Source organism: Miniopterus schreibersii (genome assembly GCF_964146895.1).
Source record: "Miniopterus schreibersii genome assembly, chromosome: 5".
In the NCBI taxonomy this organism is placed as follows: Eukaryota; Metazoa; Chordata; class Mammalia; order Chiroptera; family Miniopteridae; genus Miniopterus; species Miniopterus schreibersii.
This window is the reverse complement of record NC_138106.1, coordinates 26,049,560-26,074,019: the sequence shown is the minus strand read 5'-3', so window position 1 is coordinate 26,074,019 and position 24,460 is coordinate 26,049,560. Positions and strand designations below refer to the sequence as shown.

The following is a 24,460-nucleotide window of genomic DNA, read 5'->3' as shown; positions in this document are numbered from 1 at the left end:
TTTGATTATATTCAAACTCCAAATGGCCAATATAAATGCCTAGAGGGAGATGAGGGTTGCATAGCCTGTCAGGAGTAGCTCAAGTGGCTGTTTGTTCAAAGTACTTGCTGAAGCAGAAACAACCGTTTTTGTTTTGAAAGCATGTTAATGTGATAATGAAATGCACAAAGCAAAGAGGTTCATCCATATAAATGGGTCATTTAAATAATGAGCAAGGAGGAAGGATGTGGTTTGGTGTCAGTACTGATTAATTAGGACATAAAAATAAATAACCATTCCAGCGTTGGCTGCCTCCCTTGAAACTTACTCTATTAGTGGGCAATGAAGTTAATGCAATTGACAATGTAATTACAGGTTAGTTAACAGAACAATCCGTGAAGAGGCTCTGGCTTCTCTTACAGCTTTAATCAGCTAGATAGCATCACTGTTAATTTTATCATCTCTACCTTGCTAATCTTCTGGTCCTCAGAGAAATCTAGTGTTTTCACTTAATCTCAGCTTGTATTGGACGCTTATATATAGAATACTATTCTAGGTATTCAATTCAGCCAACTTTTATTAAATGCGCTTCACGTGGCCTTCACTGTGCACATGCTGGTAGTGAGTTTACAGACCTGCACTTCCGAAAAACACAATAATGTTTACCAGTGACTTTCTTCTACTCTAACCCCTTTCTTTGGAATCTTTGCACCTTTCATGGGCCAAGTGCATAGTTTCTAAGATGGGACATGAGTGGATTGTATTGAAGTTGATGGCATATGGTCAGATTTATTCCCTCATCAAGAGTTAAACCTTCAGGTGACTTTATTCAGTCAGTTTTACCCAATCATGAGTGAGGATAACGCAAGGTAGTTGAAAGTTAATAATCAACTCAGCTTCAAATACTCAAGGAACACTTTACCTGAGACCTATTAACATCACTAGAGGTCACTGAGACTACTGGAAGGGCACTTGGAACACCGCACCCCCCCCACCCCCTCTCTATACTCACCGGGTTATATAAAACAACAACAAAAAGCCACATAAAAGCCCTTGACTTGCTTCCCCACTCCCATAAGATACCGACAAGCATGAATGTGATTTGGTTAATATTTTCTTGTTGCTGTTAAACAATGAATCTGAAGCTGGTTTGGCTCAGGACAAGTCAGCTGCAGATTGGTGGATATTCTCAAAGAACTAATTTCATTCTGATAGACAGAACCTTTTCAATGCTATTTCCAAAAGCCTATTTTACCCTTCCAGTGTAGACATAACTTTCTTATATTGTGAAATAAAAGAAGAAATCAAAATTGAATTGTATTTTGTAGAACAAACAAGAAAAATGCTCTTCACGTTGCAGTAATGATTGATGTTTTCAGATCACTTCCCTAAGATTTATACTTTCGCTTATTTATTTATTTTTCCTGCATATTCCCCAGGTTTTCCATTCAAAGTAAATTATCAAGGTTTTTTTTTTAAACTCACTCCCTTTTTTCTCTCCTCCCCCCACCACTTTTCTCTGTGTGTATCTCTCTCTCAGTGTAAAAATGGAGAAAGCAGAACTTTTCGTGTTTTTCACAATGGTTCATTTGTATTCTCTGAACCCACGTCTAAGGCAGGTCCTAATGTCTTACTGTTTTATGTCACCACCGAGGTAGCAGTGACATGCTGGCTGCTGATGAATAAATATATTTATCTGGCTTCTAAACCTGCATACACTGTTGAATAATGAACAGATGTTAACAATTACTCTAAATGTCCTGGATATTTTGTAAAACTTTTATCAAACTTAGGGTAGTTTATTGATTTAGTCAGAATCCTGCCTTGGGCACAAAACATATTGTCATTGGGGATTCATCGTGGGCAAAATGGATGTTCATTAACATTTTAAACCCAGGCACTAGGGTCTTGCTTCTGGAACCTTCTGAACAATAGGTCTCTCTAACATGTTCTTACTCTTCCTGCGTAAAACAAAGCACATCCACTGGAAAATTTGCCACAGCCTTACCTTTTAGAATATGGTACAAAAAATTAGGAATGAGAAGTAATGAATATGAAATCTGAACAGGAGCTCCATGCATTTCAGGTAAACAGCATGATCCAGCGGAGTGAAAACTACCCACGTTTGTTTTTAAAACGAACAAAAATCTATATTTCTATTTCTCTGGAGTTATGTCTCGCTTTCTGTTCTTTTTTCGTAACATCAAGCCATTTTAGTTGAATGATACGGAAAGTCACTTTGAATTCAAATATAAAATAAGGCCATCCATCATGTTAACAATTTAATTACCTGAGTATATATTTTTCCAGCAAAAAAGCCCATTATTTGTTGTGTATCTTATTACTGAGCCATTGCCTCGGGACAGCCTGGCTGTCAGTGAGCAGGCCTCGTGGTGTGAATGGCGAGATAGGGCGCAGATGAGCTGCGCGGTCCTCTGCCTGCTTTGCAGGCCCACTCCGCGCCGCGCTTGCTGGAGGCCTCACCTGTTAGAGTCCCTGTAAGCTTTGTTGCAACAGTGAAATGGTGACTTGTAAAGGCAGCAATGCGTGACAGAGAGAGTGAAAGGGTCGAGTGAAATAGAAATGCTATATTTTCTATCTTCCGAGGGCCCAGGAAATAGGACTCCTGCTGAGCTGGGGCTTGCCATTCGCTATCATACCTAGTCCAAGAAGAGTTGTAAGATTTATTGTTTAGGACTCATGGAAGAGGCAAAGTCAACAGTGCACGAGGTTTCTCTGATTGCTAGGGAATAATTTCGTCACTGAGGCCATGAAGAGATTAGCACAAGGAGGCAGGACAGTTTCTGAGCTTCTCTGGGCCCTGGGATTTCTGGGACCCTCACCACCCCAAGCACTCACCAGGTGGTGAGCAAATAAATGCCCCTGATAGGAGCCTGTTGTTGTTTGCTTGCTTGCTTGCTTTTTAATTGCATGCCTTGACTGCTAAAAATATGTGTAACAACATAAGCTAATAAATTTGCAACATAGCAGCGATCCTATCGACTTTGGGGGTTTGGTGGGCATAAAGCAGCAAGGACATTTTTCCTGCTTTTACAGTTTCCCCCACCGTGGTGGCTGGCAGTTTTATTTTGGCCTGTTTCCTTGCAGCAAGCGTTGTCAACTGAGGAAGACAGAAAACAAAGACCAGACTTCAGCCAACCATTTGTACTCGCTGCCTATTTCCTGGCTGGATAATATTACAAGAAAAGGAAGGTGTTCTGTCCTTGCTAAGGCTCTGAATTGAGGATAATTCTTGCATTTCAGAGCAGAGGCCTGATAGAGACAACAGGGCTTGATTGACAACTTTGGGTAGGATTCTCCCAGGTAGCAGAGCACAAGCAGCCCTAGTGGAAAATCTTTGCTTCTGGACCTTGTCTGGATGGGTCTCTCTGTCTCTGTCTCTGTCTCTTTGTCTCTGTCTCTCTCTCTCTCTCTCTATCACTGTATCTAAACTTCAGGATACATAACTCTAATGATATGCTCATTCCAGTTTTTGCCTGAAAAAGAGCGGCTGATCATTTTATGGTTAAACAAATGCACATTTCTTCAAAGCAGATTTTCATCAATGGAAGTGATTCAGCGGTTGCTGACGATGACAGGAGAGGGTCATTTTTCTTATGCAGTCCTTGATAACTTTACAAATGCATCTGATTTTCACAGTGAACGCATGTTTTCATAAGTGGAAACAAATAAAACAGTAGGCAAGGGCTTTCTCAAAAGGCTTGCCAAGTACATTAAACACACAAAAGTATATTCACAGCGAAAGTTGGTTGAAAACAGCTGTTTTAAAGGATTTTTGATGAATGCAGTTAACAGCATCATCATTATAAGGCCCGAAGCAAACATGTTCCTGATTACACCCCATTAAGAAATTGGAATGTGTTCCCCCAAGGAAACACCACAGCACATGCTATTTGAAAAGAACATCCAACTCCAAAACACTCGGCTAGGACTTTTCTTATAGATTGCGCGGCCTATTTGTAACAGATAAAACTCGCGGGAAAATGAAAGTACATCTTATCGCAAAGCATCGGAATATTTTTGCCGGTGCTGTTTGCGCGGAGGTTTCCTTCGCACCCTTCACCTTTTGCCAAAACCTGCGCTGCCTGCCCCGGCTGTGCGCCGGGTCCGAGCCCTGCGGGCCGCGCGCCGGGTCCGAGCCCTGCGGGCCGCGCTGGCCAGGGGCCGCCGGAGCTCTGCGGGGGGGGCTGGGTGCGGGGCTCTGCGGGACGCGGACAGTTTAATCAGGGCCGTGGCATTGCTGCTCAGAGAAGCGGCGTCCACGCGTTGAAAGGGCGCTGTCGGAGCGCCGGGAAGCAGGGCACTGCCCCGTCTGCGGCCCGGGGGGGGCTCCACAAACACGCCTCAGAATGCCCGGGCGCCTCCCGAGGGCCTCTGGGGGTTCGTGGGGAAGGAATTTAAGTCCAATACTTGGTAAAGAAAAAAAAAAAGGCTTTTTCACCTTTTCCGCACATCTGAAAGGAGGGTCAGGTTTCTCCTGGTGATGACAGAGCCGCCGCTGGGGCCTCGCCTCCTGCCCCCCGGGGGGCCCGCCGGGGAGGGCAGCTTCTCCTCCCCCGCTTCCTGAGGGGGAGCACCCCCGTGCCCGTGGAAGTGGGGTGTCCCATGGGCATGTGCCACTCAGCAATAATTACAGCAGCGCCAATATAAAAGGATAGGATTATGTAATAGGAATTTTGCTATTTCGCTTAGGCGAGGCGCCCGCGAGTCCTAGCAATGGGACTTTGGATAAACTATAAATCTTTGAGCCCCTCTGTCCATTGAAATAAAAAAAAAAGGGTGATAAGATAATGCTTAGACCACATGCAGTGTTTGTCAGTCACGCAGACGAGGCCTACATATAGATATGTACATAGACTCATGTGTACCTGTGTGTACGCATGTGCGTATAACCGTGCCTGTGTGTTGTGGGCACACACACTTCATCAAAAAGAAGGTCAGCGTTCTTGCTGCAAACATTTCCTTGGAGATTCAGGGGCCCTTTGAGATTTCAGATTGTGGGAGAGGCCTGATTATTGATGGGGAGAAGGGTTCCTGGGAAAATCCTTCTGCTCCACCAGTTTGGAACTTTGCAGCCCCTCAGGGTTGGGCTGAGGCAAAGATAGACTTTTCCCCTGGAGCCCCTCCCTGCCCAGAGTGAACAGTGACCCTGATCTAAACAGCTCAGGATCCCCAGGCCTTTGGAGGGGGATGCCCGAAGGTGACCCAGGGATTCCTGACGGGCTATCCCACGCTGGATTGTCCGTCTGTGAGCATCAGGGCATGGAGAGGCGGTTTCCTAGGGGAGCCTAGAATTCACCTTCCCTCCTGCATAGTTCTCAGGTGGTGGAAGGCTCTTCTCCACAGTCTTGATGGGGGAGCTCCGAGCTCAGGGAAATCTGGTTGTAGAACCTGGCACTGGTCTGTGCACCTGAAGGAACTGTTTCTAATGGGGACATACTTTACAAAGCACCTTTTGTCCAAACCAACCGTGAGCATGGGGGAAACTAGTGGAAATGGAGATAAGTTTATTACACCAAAACTTTGATGTAACAGATAAATATATTATTGATAACACTGCAACCACGACTCTTAGGAAATGTTTTTGATAACATGACACAAATATTAGTATTACCAACTATCAGTAGAAGTCATTTGCCGTAAAGAAAATACGGTTGATTTTAAACAAAGGAAATGGTTATAGCTGTCAGCTTCGAGGCCATGTAACTATGTAACTATGTCTATCACCATTTCCTTTTTCAGTGAATTATGGGCAAGGTAAATAATTTTAAGGAACCTACATATAAATGCATTTCAAAAACTACTTGATTATTTATAGTAAAATTAATTTATTGTCCATTGAAAAAGAGAGGAAACCCAGTAAAATTGTACCCAGAAATTCTGGAGATGAGATTTACAATTAGATATTTCAGCCTGCCAAATGGAAGTGAGCTGGAGATAGATTCTTTCACATATGAATTTTATTTTATTATTATTACTATTATTATTATTTTAATAACCAAGGTAACATTATTTTTTCCTGCGAAGCAAACTACTTTTTTTTCTTATTGTACAAATAATTCTTTTTTATAATACATATACTCGTCCTCTCCCCTCATCTCTCATTGTTCCCTTTTCTCCTCAATACCGTACAGTAATTATTTACTAGACATCTGTGTTCTAGGTGCAATTTAAGTTACTAGACATACAAAGAAACAGTAGATTGAGTCTCTGATTCTGAACAACTCATATAATTTATCTTTTTTTCAAATTCTGGAGGTGATTGAAACAATCGTATACTCTGGATAATGTCCCCGTGGAAAAAGTTCTCTCATAGAAATGACTTTAAAAGACAGATCTTCCAAGCGGGTGCCCACATGCCAAGGGTTATAGAGGATAATCTATTGGGGTACAGAAAAATATTAATGTTTCTATTATTTTACTGTCATTAAAGAAATTTAATATACATATCAATATTATTATGTCACATATATATTAATAAAGTGACGGTGAATAATTTAAAAATAAATATATATGTCTATTGGGGATGCGTGCCCAGTAAGAGTTAGATGATAAACATTAGAAGACTAGTATTCCAGGTTCTATTCTCCACCAGAGCCCTTTACTGTGAGGGAGAGTCTGGCATATTTGGGCACTTAATAAATATGCAGCAGAAGAATTAATAAATGAATAAATCAACAAATGGTTTCTGTCTCTTTCCTTCAGAGCTGCTAAATAAAAACCAACCGCCTACTCTAATAAACTCAGTAACACATGGCAATGTGTTAAACAGCATATCTATTTTCTTATTTTTAAATTTTAGTTGACATTCAATAGTATTTTGTATTAGTTTCAGGTGTACAGCATAGTGGTTAGACAATCATATACTTTACACAGTGGTCCCCCCGACATTTCCAGTGCCCACCTGGCACCATACATAGTAATTACAGTAATTATTGACTATGTTCCCTATGTTGTACTTTATATTCCTGTGACTATTTTGTAACTACCAATCTGTACTTCTCAAGCCTTTCGCTTTTTTACCTTGTGTGCAAAAATATATATATGTATATGTGAGTGTATATATATATATATATATATATATATATATATATATATATGTTGTCAAATGATCTTTAATTGAAATATTTTCCTTTGTGGTTCTTAACTGGATGGGCATTCCATTGCACCGCTGTTGATGTCACCTGTGATGTCATGAGGGTGGCAGCCATCAATATTGTATCCCACAGACTGGACTGCCTCCAGGATCTTTTGAATGGTTCCAGAGGGTTCTCTTGCTTAATATCGGTGCTGCATCTGCTAGGCAATGTTGAGAATTCATCAAAAGTGATATTTTCACTGTGCTTAATGTTTTGTTTTGTTTTTGCTTCTTTCTGTCTCTTGGTGGTTCTTTGAGGGCTTTAATGATAGGGCCGAGGCAGAAGGTACCACTTCAATCTGGGCCTGTCTGTTCTGAATGGTCAGTTTCACTATAATCTTCAGACTCTTCCAATCACTGGTTTCTTTGGTGATGTCATTATTGACCTTTATTGGAGACAGACCGAAGAAGCCAATCCTGGGGGCCAGGGCAGGCATGGCCCCGACTTCCCCACCAGTACACCTCAGGCATATGACTTTGATCTTGTTCGGGTCAAACTTTGGCAGCGTGGTGGAGGCAGCAAGTGTCAGATGAACCTGGATTCAGTAGGACCTCAAAGTAAGTTGCACCTAAGCTTCCTCCCAGCCTAAAGCCAAAAGCAACAGCATGTATATATATATATATTTTAATATATCTTTATTGCTTTCAGAGAAAGGAAAGGAGAGGGAGAGAGAGAGATAGAAACATCAATGATGAGAGAGTCATTGATCGAGCCTGCAACCCGGGCATGTGCCCTGACCGGGAATTGAACCCCGATCGCCTGGATCCTAGGTTGACACTCAACCACTGAGCCACGCCCGGCTGGGCAACAGCATGTATTTTTAAAAAGACTCCTATATGGATTTGAGTCTCATGATGCGTTTATGTAGCACCATTTGAGAGGGGAAATCTTCTGGAGGGAACAGACTTGTGATCTCTGAAATCACTCCTTATGGGCTACTGTGCATGCTGCTTAGCGGCTTGGTCTTAAAAATAGCGCATTGTGGAGTCAACACACGAAGGAATCTAAAGAAGGCCATCTAGCTGATCTTCACTTCCTTTCCAGGCAGGAGGATTCAGACACACAGGCTTGTGCCCTACTTCCAAACGTCTCCACATCCTCCCCCACAAACCTATTTAAGTGCTGGAATCTATGTGTACTTTTAAAGATAATGGTTACTTGACCAGGAAAAATATGGTCAGGATAAGCTCTTTAGGCTTGTTGAATGAGAAGCAATTAACACAGTCGTACTTTCTCCCCTTGTTTGTTTCAGTAGAGAGGAGTAGCTTTTGTGATTTAATAGAGGCTTGGAAATCTAGGGATATAGTCTAAATGAAATAATACCACCACCACCCCCCTCCATAACACTAAACAATTCTGGTGACTAAGGTTCTGATATTTCATCTGCAAATTTGTTCCTTTCACCATTTCTGCATTCCGGGTTCAAAGAATTCTTTTACAAACAAATAAAATGTATAATTCTGTTATGAAACATGATGATCACAATGATAAAATGACCTTACATCTATCGAGCTTGTGTTTATGAAGCATTTTTACATGGGTTACACGTCTAATTCTTATAGCCAATCAGTATATGTTTCCTAATTTTGTGGAGAAAAAAAATGGAAATCCCAAGAGATGACAGAACCAAGGCCCCGCTATTTCTAAGTCCAGAGATATTTCCTTTACATCAGTACTTCTGTGATTAATATGAATACAGTTTCCCCATGGGCCTTGTTAAAATGCAAGTTCTGATTCAGCAGTTCTGGGGGTGGGGACTGAGGGTCTGCATTCTAACAGGTTTCTAGTTGGTGCTGATGTCTTTAGGCACAGACTCTACTTTGAGTAGCAGGATTCTGTATCATAGCCGGTTCCTATGTGATGTGATTACAGACAGCCTTGCTGAGGACTTGGGGGCAGGATGTTTAGGATATTCAGAGCAGAAGTTCTGAAGTTGGTTATCACTGCTTTTCTAGTGGGCCATCACAGCAACCCCAGACTCGAGGGTAGCATCTCTTTCCTGTCCTCAGACTCCCCCACTGCTGTTAGTCCTTTCTGTCTGGAACACAGTCTCACGCTGCTAAGGCCCACAGCAGTGGTCCATTTTCAACAAGATGAGGCGCAACTTTTGAGCACAGCATATTAAGGGCATCCACACCTCCAGCTACAACCTACACCATGGCCACAGCCCATCCCCTTTCCCATATACTGTGCTCTGTCCACCCCAAATACCAATACTTCCCAAATATAGTACGCTTGCTTTTTTTCCCCATGAAATTTCATTTCTAAATCTGTTCCATTATTTTTTGCATAATTATTTGTTTACAAACTTCTCTCATTAAGTTGAATTGAATTGTCTGTATTGTGTTTATAAACTTTTTCTTACATGAAAGCAGTGAGGTCTGTAATTGTGTGTGTGTGTGTGTGTGTGTGTGTGTGTGTGTGTGTGTGTATCTGATACCTGGCACTGTTCCTTACACAATAAGCACACAATAAATATTTGCTGAATGGATAACACTAGATGTGTGATACAACTACAATCATGTTGGATTAGTATGTGAGATTGGTGAATAGTATGAAACTTGAAAGACAGTAAGTTAATTAGGCTCAGATAATTGCCTGGATTTCACAGCAAATTGCTCCAATCATTTTATGGTTAAAGAAATGCATGCAAGTTACAGGCATTGCCGAGCCATGTACTTAGCTGGTCTTGACCAATGACTGGCATATTTTGAGTAAGAGAGAAAGATCTCTCTAGCTTTAGATTATGCCTCATCCTGTGGCATTTTCCAGATATTTTTTTCCCTCCCTGCTAACTTTATTTCATTTAGAAGAGTTATAGTTTGGGTGACTTATGGCTGATTATGATCGCTGGCCCATTTGTCTTTCTTCCCTCTGCCTCTGTTCTGTAATTTCTATCTGTGGGACTACTGTTCATTTCAAAGAGATCTCTGTGGAAGAACTTTAAAAGATGGTGCTTAAAAAAATCTTGGCCCTTTTATAAAAACAATGAAATACTAGTCTTTGCTTTAGAAAGAATCAGACAGTTCCCAATATTTGACTCATCTCCTCAAGGTCAAATAAATGCTATTGCAGCGGATAAGGCAGAAGGAGAGCGAGTCGGCCACCTCTCAGGAGCCCTCACAGCTGCCCCTGGATGGTGCTGGTGGAGGCTGCTCTAAGGGAACCCCATTTGACCCGTCAGCTTTACCTTTTTCTTATTTTGTTGACTGCCATTCTAGTACATTGATCGTCAAAGTACTGGTGAATTCATGTGCATAATCTTTTCATTGTATGAATGAACCCAATGAAGCTTTTCATTGAACCTTTGGAAACAACCCTCAGAGAGTAATGTTTCTGAGATTATATAAATGCTTTTATTTTCTATGTTGACTTTTATGTTGCAATTCTCAAAATAAATTTGGAAGCCCACCAAGTTTTTACTGCATTAGTTTGGCACACCATGGTCTCAAATTTACATCTGAGCACTAAAAAAAAAAGACCCCAGTTACAGGCCCTTAAGATCGGATCTGGACTTGTGCAATACTGACTAAATCACCAGAGATTTTGGCAAAATCAGGATTTGCCTTGGGGTGAGCCCCAAATTCTGATGATAGCCCAGAAAATGTCAGGAGGAAGCTCAAGGCTAATGGAGCTCTTTAAAGAGAGAACAGGAAATACAAAGCATTTGTGTTTATATTGGTAGAGATCTGGGTGAAAAATATAAACATAATACACAAATGAGATCCCTATTCATTGTATTTGTGAAATCGTATCATCATTCATTCAATAAATGTTTCTTGAGAGTTTACTTTGTTCCAGGAACTGTGCTTGGTGCTGTGTTTGTAAGTGTGGCCTCTGTGATGCTCCTCCACCGAGAGAAACTTGAGCTGCTTCATTCAGAAACTCTTTGAACCGGAGGATAATTAAGATTTCTTCAGGGTTAGAAAAGAAAACTCTGAGAATGACATGATTAATGGTATGGGCTTGAGTTTTTCTAGAGCAGATGGTACAGGGGCATCTCTTTGGGAGAAACCCTGCCTGGAAGTCGAGAGGAATGTTTAGTGGTGCCAGTTCCCTTGCTACAGTCTTATTTAGTAGCTGGAGCAGAGTTCACGTCTGGGACCCCTCTGAGAATTAGCCATTGCAAAGAACAGTGAACCAAGAGGAAACAGAAGTAATATATATTGAAAGGCTTAAGCTGATCTCTTTTGTCTTCAAAGGAAGCTTCATTTGTAAGGACATGCATGCTCTTGAAGAAAGAACCCCCATTAGGCAACGCAGAAATAATGAGAGGCTCTATGTCCAAAGCCACTGATGCAGGGAGGTTAAGGGACTAACTCTGTACCCAACTAGGAGACTCTGATGGAGCAGGACTAAAATCCATCTCCTGATCCTCTGCTCAGTAGAGCACGATTCCTTTTTTTTTGTGCTATAAATTAAGATTTATCTGACAAGAAGCTTCCACCTGGAAATGAAAGAGTTCAAACCTGGTAAAGCAAAGTTTATGGTCATTCAGTTCTGTTGGCGTCTTCTTTTTTACCTACTGCTTTGTTTTGGGGGAGGGGTTATGTCTGAGCCCCCTGAGAGCTTATGGAGTCAAGGACAAGACGGAGGATCCTTGAAAGCTACTAAGGGCGAGGGCCAGATAAAACACACAGGCCTGTTTCCTCTCCTACTCTACTGTGTTGCGGTAGTATCTTCATATATGTTCATGACCTAAAAGAGGGAAGGAAGCCTCATGGAGTGAAGGGAATCCTGGAACTCCTGGAAAATATGTTGTGTCAGAGTGTGTGTGTGTGTGTGTGTGTGTGTGTGTGTGTGTGTGTGTGACAAAAATTGGCCCATACTGTATGTAGCTTAACGCAGTTTGTGTTTTTCACCCAATACATAGCACTCTACGCCAGGTGCTCTCTAAGCATTTTAGACACTGCAAATTATTTCACATAGACTAAACCACATTTCTTTTAAATCATAATTAGTTTGGTTATTCCCTAATTTTTGGCTATTGGAATGCTTCCAGTTTTTTGTTTTGTTTGTTACTCCTGTATGAACAAGGTTGCACCGAGTCTCTTTGTGTATGCCCTCTTGGATATGTGTGAGTGGTTGCAAAAGAATAAAAAAGATCTGATGCACATCATCTGATAATGCAGTTGCCCCTGAGGTGGGTGAGAGAGGACATGGGTTGACTTGTGGTTGTGTTACTTGTATAATTAAAATTAGATTTAAGAAATGAATCCTAGGCTAGAAGTCCTTAGGCATATGACCTAACTAATCTGATCTTTTCCCCCCATCACTTTTTAAAATACCACCTGCCATAAAATCCTGGCTGTGTGGCCACGGCAGACAAGTGCAATGTTACATGTTACAGTGCTTTGCAAAATGCTATATATATTAAAATGACTCTTATTCTAACTTAGCTTGGATTTCAGCCATCAGTAAAAGCCCCAGATAATCCACAAGAAGCAAATACATCAGTGAGTGTTCTCTAGTTTTGACTAGGGATGTCATCTATGCTGGAAAAAAAAGAATTTAAATTGCATTACTAAAGAATCAATTGATATAAGTGACATATAGTTTTGAAATTTCATAATCACTATGTCTAAATAACAGCTCTCTTATTTTATTACAATTGAACTAATTAGAATGAGGTATACTTTTAAATTTTTGTGTTGTGTCTAGCATCGTGGACCGATTTACTCTGTAACTCGCACTGAATGTATAGTTCCTGGAGCGTTGGTTCTGTACAGCTGTTATAACGTGTGACCAGCCTGCACGTGCCAGCATGTGGACATGCACATTATCAAATGGGAGCAGTGAAAAAGAAAAAACCCAAAAAGGGTGAAATCAAACAGTGTGTTTAAAATTGGCATTTGTGTATCATTGGAAAACTAAGGTATTTACGAGGATATCAATGTCCCAGCACAGAGGATGACCTTGGGACACTATCAAGCCCTCCTGCTCACAAGATACAGCATACTTTACACACTCCAGGTAGAAGATTTCCAGAAACAAACCCAGTGGCAACACCTGGGTAACCATTTCAGTCCTGAGCAAAATTTCTTGGAACCTCGTGAAGATAGAAAATGTCTGTGTGCTCTATTCTGTTTAAGAATGACACTTCCTGTAGAAACCTGTTTTAAAGTCTCATAAATGGTGCCAGTCCTTACCTTACCTTAACATCAGTACTCGGGGCCATCCATACCATTTGGCAACTTTTAGGAAGAACATTTCTCTGTGTAAGGTAATGCTTTGAATATTCCAGGGAGTATACACACACACATACACACACACACACACACACACCTGTGTCTTTCCATGTTGAGGGAAAAATTCAGTGTAAACTTTCTCTGAAACTTGGCTACTTACCCTAAGCATTGCCCTTCTGTTTTCTGAAATATTTTTTCTCCCTAAATAAGGATTGAGCTAAAGCAAGAATAAGAGGTTTTTTATGGTTTGAACATGCCACTCCCTGTTGTGCACTTTCATGGAGCCTCGGCTTTTTGTTTGTTTATATTGTATACCTATGCTCACTTGGTAGTTCATTATGAGCTCTGGAACCTGAGCTGTCCAACAGAACTTTTTGCAGTGATGAATGTCCTATAGCCTGGGCTGTCCAATATGGTAGCCGCTGGTCTCTGCAGTCATTGAGCACTTGAATGTGACTAGTGCAAATGAGGAACTGAATTTTCAATTGTATTTATTTTAATAATTTTCTATTGAGATAGTCATGTGACAGTGCAGCTATAGGTCATTTTGTCATATTCATACAGATCTAGAGAATCTTTATCATTCATATTGTAGCTTTTTCACATGAAAGTTGCCCCTTTAGCTCTATTTAGCATTATTTAATTTGCCTCTGGAATTTAAATTCTGATACTGTTGTTCAAGGTTTATTTTGCCTCCACCTTTTGATTCCCCCCCCCCCCCCCATTTAACCTCTGTGTTACCTTCAGCTATTAGGTATTTTTGGAAAGTTATATTTGGAAAATGGTGTAATACTATGAAATGGGAAATATGCTTAGTTCCTTAAGCACATTATAAAAGTTTACATAGACACAGGCAACGGAATGGTGGTTGCCAGGGGGGAAGGGGTGGGGGAAGAGGAAGAGGGTAAGGGGTCAATACATGATGAGGGAAGGAGGCTAGACTTAGAGTGGTGAGCGCACAATGGAATATACGGATGATGTTTATAGAATTATACACCTGCATCTCATATAATGTGATTGACCAATGATACCCCAATAAATTTAATTTAAAAAAAAATCTCATAAAAATTAAAAAACAAAGTTTCCAGGATAGCTTTCCCTTAGATTCTTTGTTCTCACGATCAAATGTACTTGGATCGAAACAAATGATGTTTATTGCATACATATCTCTCCTTTCTTGAAAATCAGGCAGATTTCAAAATGTGCAGTAACCCTTACTCATCCTTGAGGCACGTTGGAGAGGTGTGACGCACTCCTTCCTGCTCGTCCAGCTTTGGGGATGGGCTGGCTTAGTGGCCGCCACACAGACACGACTTAGCACATTGGGACAAAGCTCATCTTTCTCCCAGGGTTTCCAAAAGCAAATTACCAGTGAGTGGGAACTTCCTGCTGCCCTTTGGGGCTTTGGAATGGGATTAAGATGAGCAATGATTCCCCAGAAGTGGGTAGGACGGTGAAGCAATAACCAGGCGAGCTGCATGCTGAATCCACCCCTTCTTCACACGGGCCGCCTGAGATAATACCCTACAGAGAGGCCGCGGCGCTCCGGCCGCTCACAGGCCAGGCAGGATGAGAGCCTAACTGATACCGCCTAGATAATTATTGACCAGCTTTAGTATTAACGGTGGGGATCTGTTCAGTTTCTCTTCCTGGTTACGTTTCACGGATGGAGTTTGCTTCTATCTATGTAGAAGCGTGATGATCTCCACTCTTTGCGATGAGAACTTCGGCGACAGAGACAGGTAATTGGGTCGAGTGCCCCTGCGCTGTCTACGGCTTTCAACTTTGAAACACTGTCTTTTAAATTTATCTCTGGGATTTTGAATGCGTAGGTGGTGGCAGGTGTACAGAATCGTCTAGTGTACTTTGCATACCTTGCTTTTGGACAGATGTTCGGAATTGTAAAGATGTTCTGAATTTGTGGCAAAGGGACGCTGTGGAAATGTGTTTTTATAAACATCTGAATGTTTGTATAAAACAGCATGTGGGCAGATGTAGAACAACTAACTCAACCTTGTTAGTTGGAGGCACTTTTCCTCTTTGGTAGCTGTCCCTTTCCATATTCCCGTGTTGGGGGGAATTAATGGGGTAAGATGCCTCTCTTCATCCAGCTTGCTCTCCCTGCCCCTGGCTCCTGGTTTTCCCCAGGCCTCTCTGCCTCCCCTCCCTCCTGCCCTCACCAGATGCGCGGAAGGTCGAAGTTACCTCCTGCACCCGGGGCCCACCTATGACCCTTTTCTCTCTATTCAAAAGGGTGAGAAATGGGCTGTGGGGAGTTACATTGCCAGACCAAGGGATGTTGCTCTGAAGTATAAGTCGAGCTAAATGTGCAGGACCTTTCGAAGGTTCTGGGAGGCCAACCAGGTGTGTGAATGATCTGCTTCCCCTGTCTTGTCACTATCCCTGTGGCGTCGCCACCCACCACCAGCTTCTGAGATGGTCTCTCAGTATCCAGATATAATATAAAAAATTACACCAGGATCTTATCAGAATATATTTTAGGAATTATCTTGATACATAATATTTCGCCCTCATTTACCACTATGTTTCTTTTGCACTATATAATGTTTTCTTTCTCCACACCCAGGCTCTTTCTGTCCCTATTTGTCTCACCTCAAAATACTCTGGGGCAGTAGAAAGAAAGCTAGACTGAGTCCCTGCCACTTAGCTAGTTGTGTGGTGCATGGAAAGGGTTATTCTAGGTGATCACTAAGGTTTTCTTTAGCTCCAGGAGTCTGCGATTCTGTTCCTTCCAGAGCCTGTGTCTCGCCCCAACTCCCATCTCAGCCACTTCTTCTCTTTGCCTCTCATGAATCATGTCAGCCCCCAGCGGTCCCTGGGTCCTACTTTGGGAACTAAGGCACTTTCACAAGCCTCAGGAGGGACTCCCTTTGTGTTTAGCAATGTGAATTCATACTGCCAAAGGGTTAATCTTCCAAGACTGAGTGCAGATTGGGTAAAATAAGAGAAGATCAATGGCTGTACCCTGCCATGAGGGGGGTGTTCAATCATGCAGGTTTCCAGCCAGATTTTTAGAAATCTGCATCACAGAAGTCACCTGGGCATCACACCCAGAGGAACTCTGGGTTAATGTGTGGTGAACAGAAATATCAAGTTTATGCCTATAGGGTAGTTTTCATTGGCATGAGCTTAAGCACAGAAAAAAAAAATGGCCTTGCTAGTGTTAATTTTTTTATAGGCAGTTGCACGATAGCTGGTCTTGGAATGTTAGCAGCACTGTTGCAGAACTAAAAATGCTACCCTGAGACATTTTAAAAGAGCAATAAATATCTGGTTTTAAAACGCAGACCTTAAAAAAATTATAAACTTGGAAAGTCTTTTTTGGTGGTAGTTGTTTTAACTTTGGAGTATTAAAGCTGCCTTTTCCTTCCTTGATTTTCTCAATTAGCAGTTGTTTGGCTTGGTAATTTAGTGATTATTTGACTGTTCTGACATTGGAACAGTTATACTTTAATGAAAGGATGCCTGGGGATGAGACCGTGTCCCCTTATCAGGATAATTCGGTTTCAAGGTGTGAAGCTGTGGCTGTGCTCAGAGCTGCGGCTGCCCACTCCCCGTGTGTGGTGTCAGGACAGCCCTCTGATATGGAGGGAGTGGCTCTGCAGGAGGACGGTTGTCCTTTCCAGACTGCATTGCATGAGTTTGGTGCATGATCAGGAAGCCAGCCTCAACCCCAGTGCCACTGGGGACGGCTGTCCTTGGGATTGACTCCCGCTGGAGAAATGAGTCTGGTCCCTGCTGCTGTCTGCATGAATGGGGCTGCTTAGGCCAACTTGGGTTGTACCTCACGCTTGAGCGTGGCCAAGGACTCAACTTCTTGTCACCGTTTTTAAAACATAAAAACAGGATTGGAACAAAATTTAAAAATTGAAAACAGTTTCTCTCTCTAGAAAGTTTTGTTTGGCTCTGCTTAATTAAATTTATTATAGTTTTCACTTTTTCTTACTTAATATTTTACCATGAATGTGGGCCTATGTTTTTGTATTAGCTTTCTAATTATTATAATTATAAGTATTAGTCTATCCATATCCAGTAATTTACTTACTTTCCCCCTATTACTAGTTTCTTGCATGATTATTTGTTATAAAATGTAACACCACAACAAATAAACAAATGAATATAGTTTTTACTTGTCCTTGATGTGTATTTAAGGAAAATTTCCAATAATAGAATTATCAAGACCAAGAGTATAAACACCTTAATATTTTTACATATATTGTAAAATTTCTTTCCTTGCTTTCTAAAAGGGTTCTAAAAGTTTTCAAAGCCTCTAGCACCTGAGTGTTATTAGTTGCACTGAGTTTAACATTTAATATATAAACTTAAAAATTATAATTAGATACACAAATCATGGAAATTGTATATATCCTTATATACAGATATAACATGGAACCTTGACATTTATTTGTGGTGAACACTTATCTGTAAAGGTGAACAATTTGTTTATATACTGAGGATTTTTTTCCTCTTATCCTCTATTCCTATCCTTTCCCTATTATAGTTTTTATAAGTTTCACTGAGGTAGCTAGCTAGATGCAAGTCTTTGGTATAGTCCAACTTTTAAAAATTTATTATTTATTATCCAGACTCTGATATTAGACACTAAGCTACTACAGCATTGTCCTTTTCTGATTAGGAGTTGGTGGGTTTGTAACTACTTTACTTATTGAATTTATTGGAGTGACATTGGTTAATAAAATTATATAGGTTTCAGGTGTACAATACTATAATACATCATCTGTATATTGTATTGTGTGTTCACCACTCTAATCAAGTCTCCATCCAGAAGAGGGTATGGGGGGATGGAAGGTGATGTAACTACTTTATATTGCACATTTTTGTTGGGTGTGCTTGAACATGCACAGTGAAATGATTCCCTTTTTAGTGACTGTGTAAGGAAAATGCCCACAACACCTATGTTGTGGGCCAAGCGAGTGTGAATTAAAAAATATATATCTTATGAAGGCAAGAAGTAGACAAAAATACATCTGAATCCACTTAATGGCAAGTTGTATCATAACAAAAACTTACTCTCTTTTAAAGTCTAAGTAAAATTGAAGAAACCAAAGATGTTCATGTAACTAAAAAGAGCACCAAAGAACTAGAGTAATTAGCTTGAGGTGTCAGAGAGATCTTAAACGATTTGAGAACCGACTCCATCCAGACATACTTGGAAGCCAGAGGCAAATGATACCTTCGTTTTCCTGGCATCAAGTGAGGTTAGATGAAGAATTACTGGTACAGAGAACATGACCGGGAGTTTTATTGAGCAGGATCCCAAAATATCAGGAAACATGTTCTAATTTGGCAAGAGATGAACTGGAATCCGGTTGTGTTTTCTGCCACAGCAAACCTGTAAAACGTGGTGATACGTTTCATTCTATAGTCACACCACGAGTGTGTTTGGAGCTCATGGTAACTAAGTTCAGTGCATTTCAACTAGAGCATCTTGTCCACACAGTATTCAGAATTTGTTAGCAAGGAGATTCTTCTGTAGGTGACTTCTATCCCAAGGAATCAGATACTTTCCTTTTTAAAGCTGGATACGAGGATCTAGGATAGAGAAGTAAGCAGTCTTTTTGAGAGTTAGAAACTTGGCCTGGTGATAGCAGCCTTCCTTTAATCATTAACTTAATGTGCTACCTTGGGCTAGATAGAGCACTCCACAAACTCTCCGTGACTCAGAATATTAATCTGGAAGAGGGGGGCAGCAACGGCAGCCTGACCACCAAGGAACAGCATGAGAACACAAAAGAACACCCAAGATAAACGGGCTTGGGTGCACCGAGAGGAACACCATTCACGGGTGCGAGGTAGTGTCCAGAACCTAGATATGATAAGGCGCTTGCACCCCCTCTTCCGTGCAGAGCTCCTTGACAGATCACCCCCTCGCCTAATAATTCCAGCCTGACTTGCCACCGTTTACTCACAAAATCCACTTAGTAATTAGAAATACCCTGCGTGTCTCCGCATCCTCTCCCTTGCCTGGGATTCTTAAACAAGCATGGGGTGTGTGGTGAACGATGCATTTTAATAACTGTTTTGTAAAGGCCAATTATTCAGTCAATATTGAACCGTGTGATAGGAAATACGGCTGCTTAGCTACAGGGAAGATGTCTACATACTATTGGCATACTATTTGGTAGGTAATGTTCTTAAACGGCCTGGCCTTCCTCCAAACTTTGATTATTCATAAATCTGTTGAGTGTGGTAAGTTGCCCTATTAGCGTTTAATCTTTTATTGAAGCAAACTCAGGAGGCTGAAATCTATTTGCTTTAGCAAGCTCGTTGGCTGATAAATGTGTGATTTGAAATTTTCCTTTTGTGAATTCCTCAGCACAAGAAAAACACAGCTGGGCACAGCACAGATCGTATTTATCTTTTCATTAACTAAAGTACGAGAAGATAGTATCTTTGGAGGCTTACAAGGAGGGGATTGCTAAAGAACAGCCCTCCTCCTGTTTGCACACCCACTTGAGAAAAGCTTTCCAAACAAGTATTTGAGATACTTGTGAGAAAAGCTAGTTGGATTGTCAAAAGAAGACCAAGTGAATGTATATAAAGTGGTTGGATTTCAGATAACATTTTCCCCCTGAGTGCTCAGATTGGTTAAATATTAGAGAAAGGGAGATAATGACACTGTTTGTCGCCATAAACTCAAACGTCTATCTTTTTTTCACAAGGTTGGTATGAAAGGCATATCAAAGATTTTCCATCCCAGATGATTTAGTTTCAGTGTGGTAAAGGGCACCGCAGGTAGAGAAAGATTGCTTGGATGTTAACTGCCAGACAGAAGGTGGAAACTTTATATAGACTTTAAAAAATATAACCTTTGTGCTTCCTCTGAATAACACTGGCTGTTGTTGTAGGATTGTTAAAATATAGACATTTAAAATTTTCAACATTATCCTCTCTGCTAGATGGAAGATTATGAAAAGTTCTCTGAGAGATTTTGGGGGTACTTACTTCCAATGTGCACTAAACCAGGCCACTAAGGGAAATCTTCCAGAATGAAGTAAGTGGCTTCTTGCTTCCATGTGTTAACAATACAGTCTTCAGCTGGGAGAGGAAGATGAAACTCTAGGAGTCTTCCTCCTTTTTCCCCACATCCCTGGATCATGAGGTTTGAGATTATTCGTATTCCTATAGTTCCCTCAAGCCCTGGAAAAATGGCATGTACACAGTAGGTGACTATAAATAGAGTGATTTGTGTGTCCCTGCAGAAATGTTGGGCTCTGCCAAAATGGACTAAGCTAGAGATACGGTCTTCTGTTGCCTTTCCTAGCAGCCCCCCGAAGTACTCAAGAAGGGCTAGGAAACGGAGACTAGAGAAGGGAGGCTCCTTTTTAGCCAAGTGCAGCAAAGCTCCAACCACCTTGAGCTCAACTGTGACCCAGGGCTACCCAAAGTAGGCTAATGTTTCATCACCTGGGCTGGGGTAACTTTTGTCCTATTGGCCACCCCTTACACCCTGAAGGACCCTTTCCTAAATGGAGCTAGAAGCAGCTGAGGACAGCTCTTTCCTGCCTCAATTTACTTGTCTCGTCAGATTCTCTGAGAGTCAGGCCCAAACACTTTCCATCAGTGACGGCATTTATTAAAACATGAGCATACTTGAATGAAAACTTGTTTAAACCATCATCTGCTGGTGTGGGGGTTCTAGAGTTTATAACTCATGTTCTTCTTATCTTTCTCTTATTTTAAAATTCACCAATATAATATCAAGTGTTTTCTTTTTCACCTGGGCACTTAAGAATGGTATTAGAAAAGTAGAGCTGGGCAGTTACAAATTACAACTAGTAAATGAAAGATGTTTCCTTAAGGTCATCCAGCCCAACTCATTTTATAGGCAAGAGAGCTGAAGCCATGAGAGGTAAGGAGAGCTTTCAAGCGTCACACAGTTTGTGCAGAGGCAAGGACGAGAAACTAGGCCTCAAGCTCATATTTTTGACTTCCATGTCTTATCTGTAAATCAGAGACTCCCAAATCAGTAGCTTAAAATTTAGAAGACGTGTGAAGGCTGTCAGCCAGCCACGGGTGTGGCAACTCCATGATGTCATCAGGACACTAGATCCTTCTAGTTTACTGCTGTACTATTTTTAGGTGTCTTCCATCCTCGTGTTCTCAAGATGGTTGCAAAGTACCAGCCATCCTGTGTATGTTCTGAGCAAGGAAAAGGTCAAACACAAGAAAGCAAGGTACATGCCAATGACTCAGCTCTTTCTGAAGGGCTTTTCTGGAAGCCCATATCAAGTGATAACTGCTTAAATCTACTTGACCAGGATTAGCCCAGTGGCAAAGCAAGCTGGGAAATACAGTCCTTCCTTCTTTCCTCCCTTCCTGCCTCTCTCTCTCTTTCCTTCCCTCCCTCCCTTTATAATGCCCCAAATAACATTGGATATGTTATTGGTAAGATAAAAAAGAAGAATTGATATTGGGTCAGCAACTTCTTGTCTCTGCACTTCTATATTTCATATTAAGTAATTACTTTAAGGTTTGGAGTCAAAATATTTTACAGTATTTTTTCTTTAATAGTATTTCCTCACATTACCAGAATGAAATGGCCAAATATAATATGAGACCAGAAATTCTGGTTGCTTTATGTGAGTGCAACAATGGGAGTACAACTTAAGAACTATCATCTCTGAATTGTGTGTCGGCTTTCTATGTTCAGTGAGATGCTGTTTCCATTGGCTTGAAAATGAGCCTGGCAATGGATACCAATGTTGACGTCACCTAGGCATGCTTTGTAGATAACTCATGAAAACAATTTCAGTATTTAGAAGTAAATAGCAAATAGTTTGCTTACTTCACCCTGCATGCTTAATGAGTATACAGTTTTCAAAAGTCTAAAATTGCTGCCCATGATAACTAACTTAGGACTGTGAAGAACAATGACAGACTCCCCAGGTCCCGTGAGAGGAAGTATGTGGACTGGCACGTAACTTTGCCAGTGATGCATTTGTGGGCAACGCTGAGGTGGATTTATTTGTCAATATCTCATTAGTCATGAGATTTACGGTGCTGTCTGGCTATGAATTTGTCTCCAACTAAGGTTCGTTTTCTTCATTAATTCCTTTTATTTATGTTGATTTGAACGTAGATAATTATTTAGAGTAAGAAATTACCAAAGTGAAATCCCTCCTCAATGTCAGATCGGCAGCCACGTTACCTCATAACCAACCCACTCTGTACAGTGTTCGTTCTTGGCAGGATACAGATTAGAGACCTCTGAAGACACCAAGGAGATTTTAAGAAGCAGTAATGCTGGACGACTCCCACGCCCGGAAACCCATTACTGGCACCCTGTCCACTACATGAGGAATGGCTTTATAGCCCAGTGCTACTGATCTCTTAGCCCCTGACTACCATGGTAGAAACATAGGTCCTAGTGAAGGGAAAAAATTGTGGAAAATGAGCCTCTGCTATGTCACGTGGTATGCATGAGAAAATGTAGTCAGTAAGGGGAACAGAAGCCATCTCTCCCATGAGATTTCCTCAAGTATTTCACTTGATATGCATTTACCATTTTATTCTACTGGTGTTTCATTGCGCTCAGGGCTGGCCAAGGGCCTGCGGGTTCTCAGCTCTCTGATGTCACACATCCCTTCACTCCAAGTTTCTAAGCTGAGAACAACCTAATGAGAAGCCTTGTCAACCTGGATCTTCCAATGATTGCTGCTGTGTCAAATGCCAAGCTCTCACCATGTTGAAAATTGGATCTGTGTAGAACTACAAGTTAGAGACATTAATATTTACAAGATGTTAGAGATTCTTAAGTGTCCTTTACCAGATCAGTGTTGGCACGTCCTAGCTACTGAGCAAGAATGCTGCAAATCTATTGATTTTCAAAGAACAGAATTTCTTTGAAGCCCATCTCCGTGGCACACGCGGCGCACGGCTCTCCGTCTGGATTCCATCAAGCCTGGCTGCCCGTCTTATCAGTGCAGAGCCCTATGAAGAGGATCCTCTCTATTAGCCACAGCATGACCTGTGTGACCAGGATCAGCCCCAGCGATCTCCCTACCGGTGGCACAGTGATTTAGAATGAGCAGCTCGAGGATGCCGTTATTTATCATATATCATAGCCCAGGATAAGGTTAACAGAATCTACCCCCAAATTAGGGTTGATTTATGTCTCAGGAATATTGGCAAGCAGGTGTTCTCTAACTTCTTTCTGTGTTGCTGCCGCTTAAGCAGATCCTAATTGGGAGAGATCCTGACAGGTCTAACTCCTGAGTAATGTAACTGCTCAGAGCAACACTTAGCCCTGAGCACAGGCCCCAGCCAGGCTCCTGGCGGGAGTCCATGGGAATCATCTCCTTCCCCTGGCAGAGGCCTGAGCAGCAGGCTGCGGAAAGGATGACAATGGGTCTCCATAGCCTATTTAGGTTTAAACACTTACTCTTTATGTAGAAAGCTCTAAACTCTTGTATAAAATAAATAAATTAAGCTAGTATAGCATGTGGCGATTTGGACATTGTATTTGAAGCAGAGATACATCTCATAGTGAAAGGGGATGAGATGATGCAGGCGAAAAGGTCTCTAATTATCTGTGTTTCTTACGTAAATTACTTAACTTCTTTGGGTCTGATTCCTTACCTACTTAACAAGGATTTTGGATTAGATGGCTTCTAAGGCCCTTTCCCTTCTAATATTCGGTGGTTTCTTATGGACTCTGGATAGTCTCAGAATTGCAAACCTATTTGTACCTGATACTTTGCTATTTTTTAATTTATTGATGCTTTGATTTATAGCACCATTATTTTTACAAAGCAGCTTGCAATGAAAGTACAGGTACAAAAAATAACCATAGGCAACTAATATAAGATAAATACTAAGAAGCAAAAAGGGAAGGGAAAAAGTATATTTAACAACCAATTCTGAAGAGAGCTGTAAGAAAGTTCAGGCCCCGTCTTTGAGCTTCTCAGCAGCCAAGACAAAAAAGTAACAGCACCAACTTATGGAAGGGAAACTGGCACATGGCGTTCATTCTTCCATGTTGCATGTTAGATTCAAATTTTCCCCATGGATTTGGAAGTTAAGTATATCATAATATTTGGTGTAGTCTACTTAGATTTTGAGTTTTTTGAATCCTCACCAAGGATATAT

General features: G+C 41.3%; 1 protein-coding gene and 1 pseudogene across 16 annotated transcripts in view; one reads left to right on the top strand and one right to left on the bottom strand.

Moving 5' to 3' along the window:
• Positions 1 to 24,460, top strand: part of MECOM (MDS1 and EVI1 complex locus) — a 519,851-nt gene that overhangs the window by 333,411 nt on the left and 161,980 nt on the right. The window lies entirely within an intron of this gene.
• Positions 7,144 to 13,317, bottom strand: LOC308557890 (large ribosomal subunit protein uL11 pseudogene; annotated as a pseudogene). Its single transcript has 2 exons — positions 13,294 to 13,317; positions 7,144 to 7,674 (listed from the first exon to the last, which is right to left on the bottom strand). The product of its transcript is annotated as a large ribosomal subunit protein uL11 pseudogene (transcript).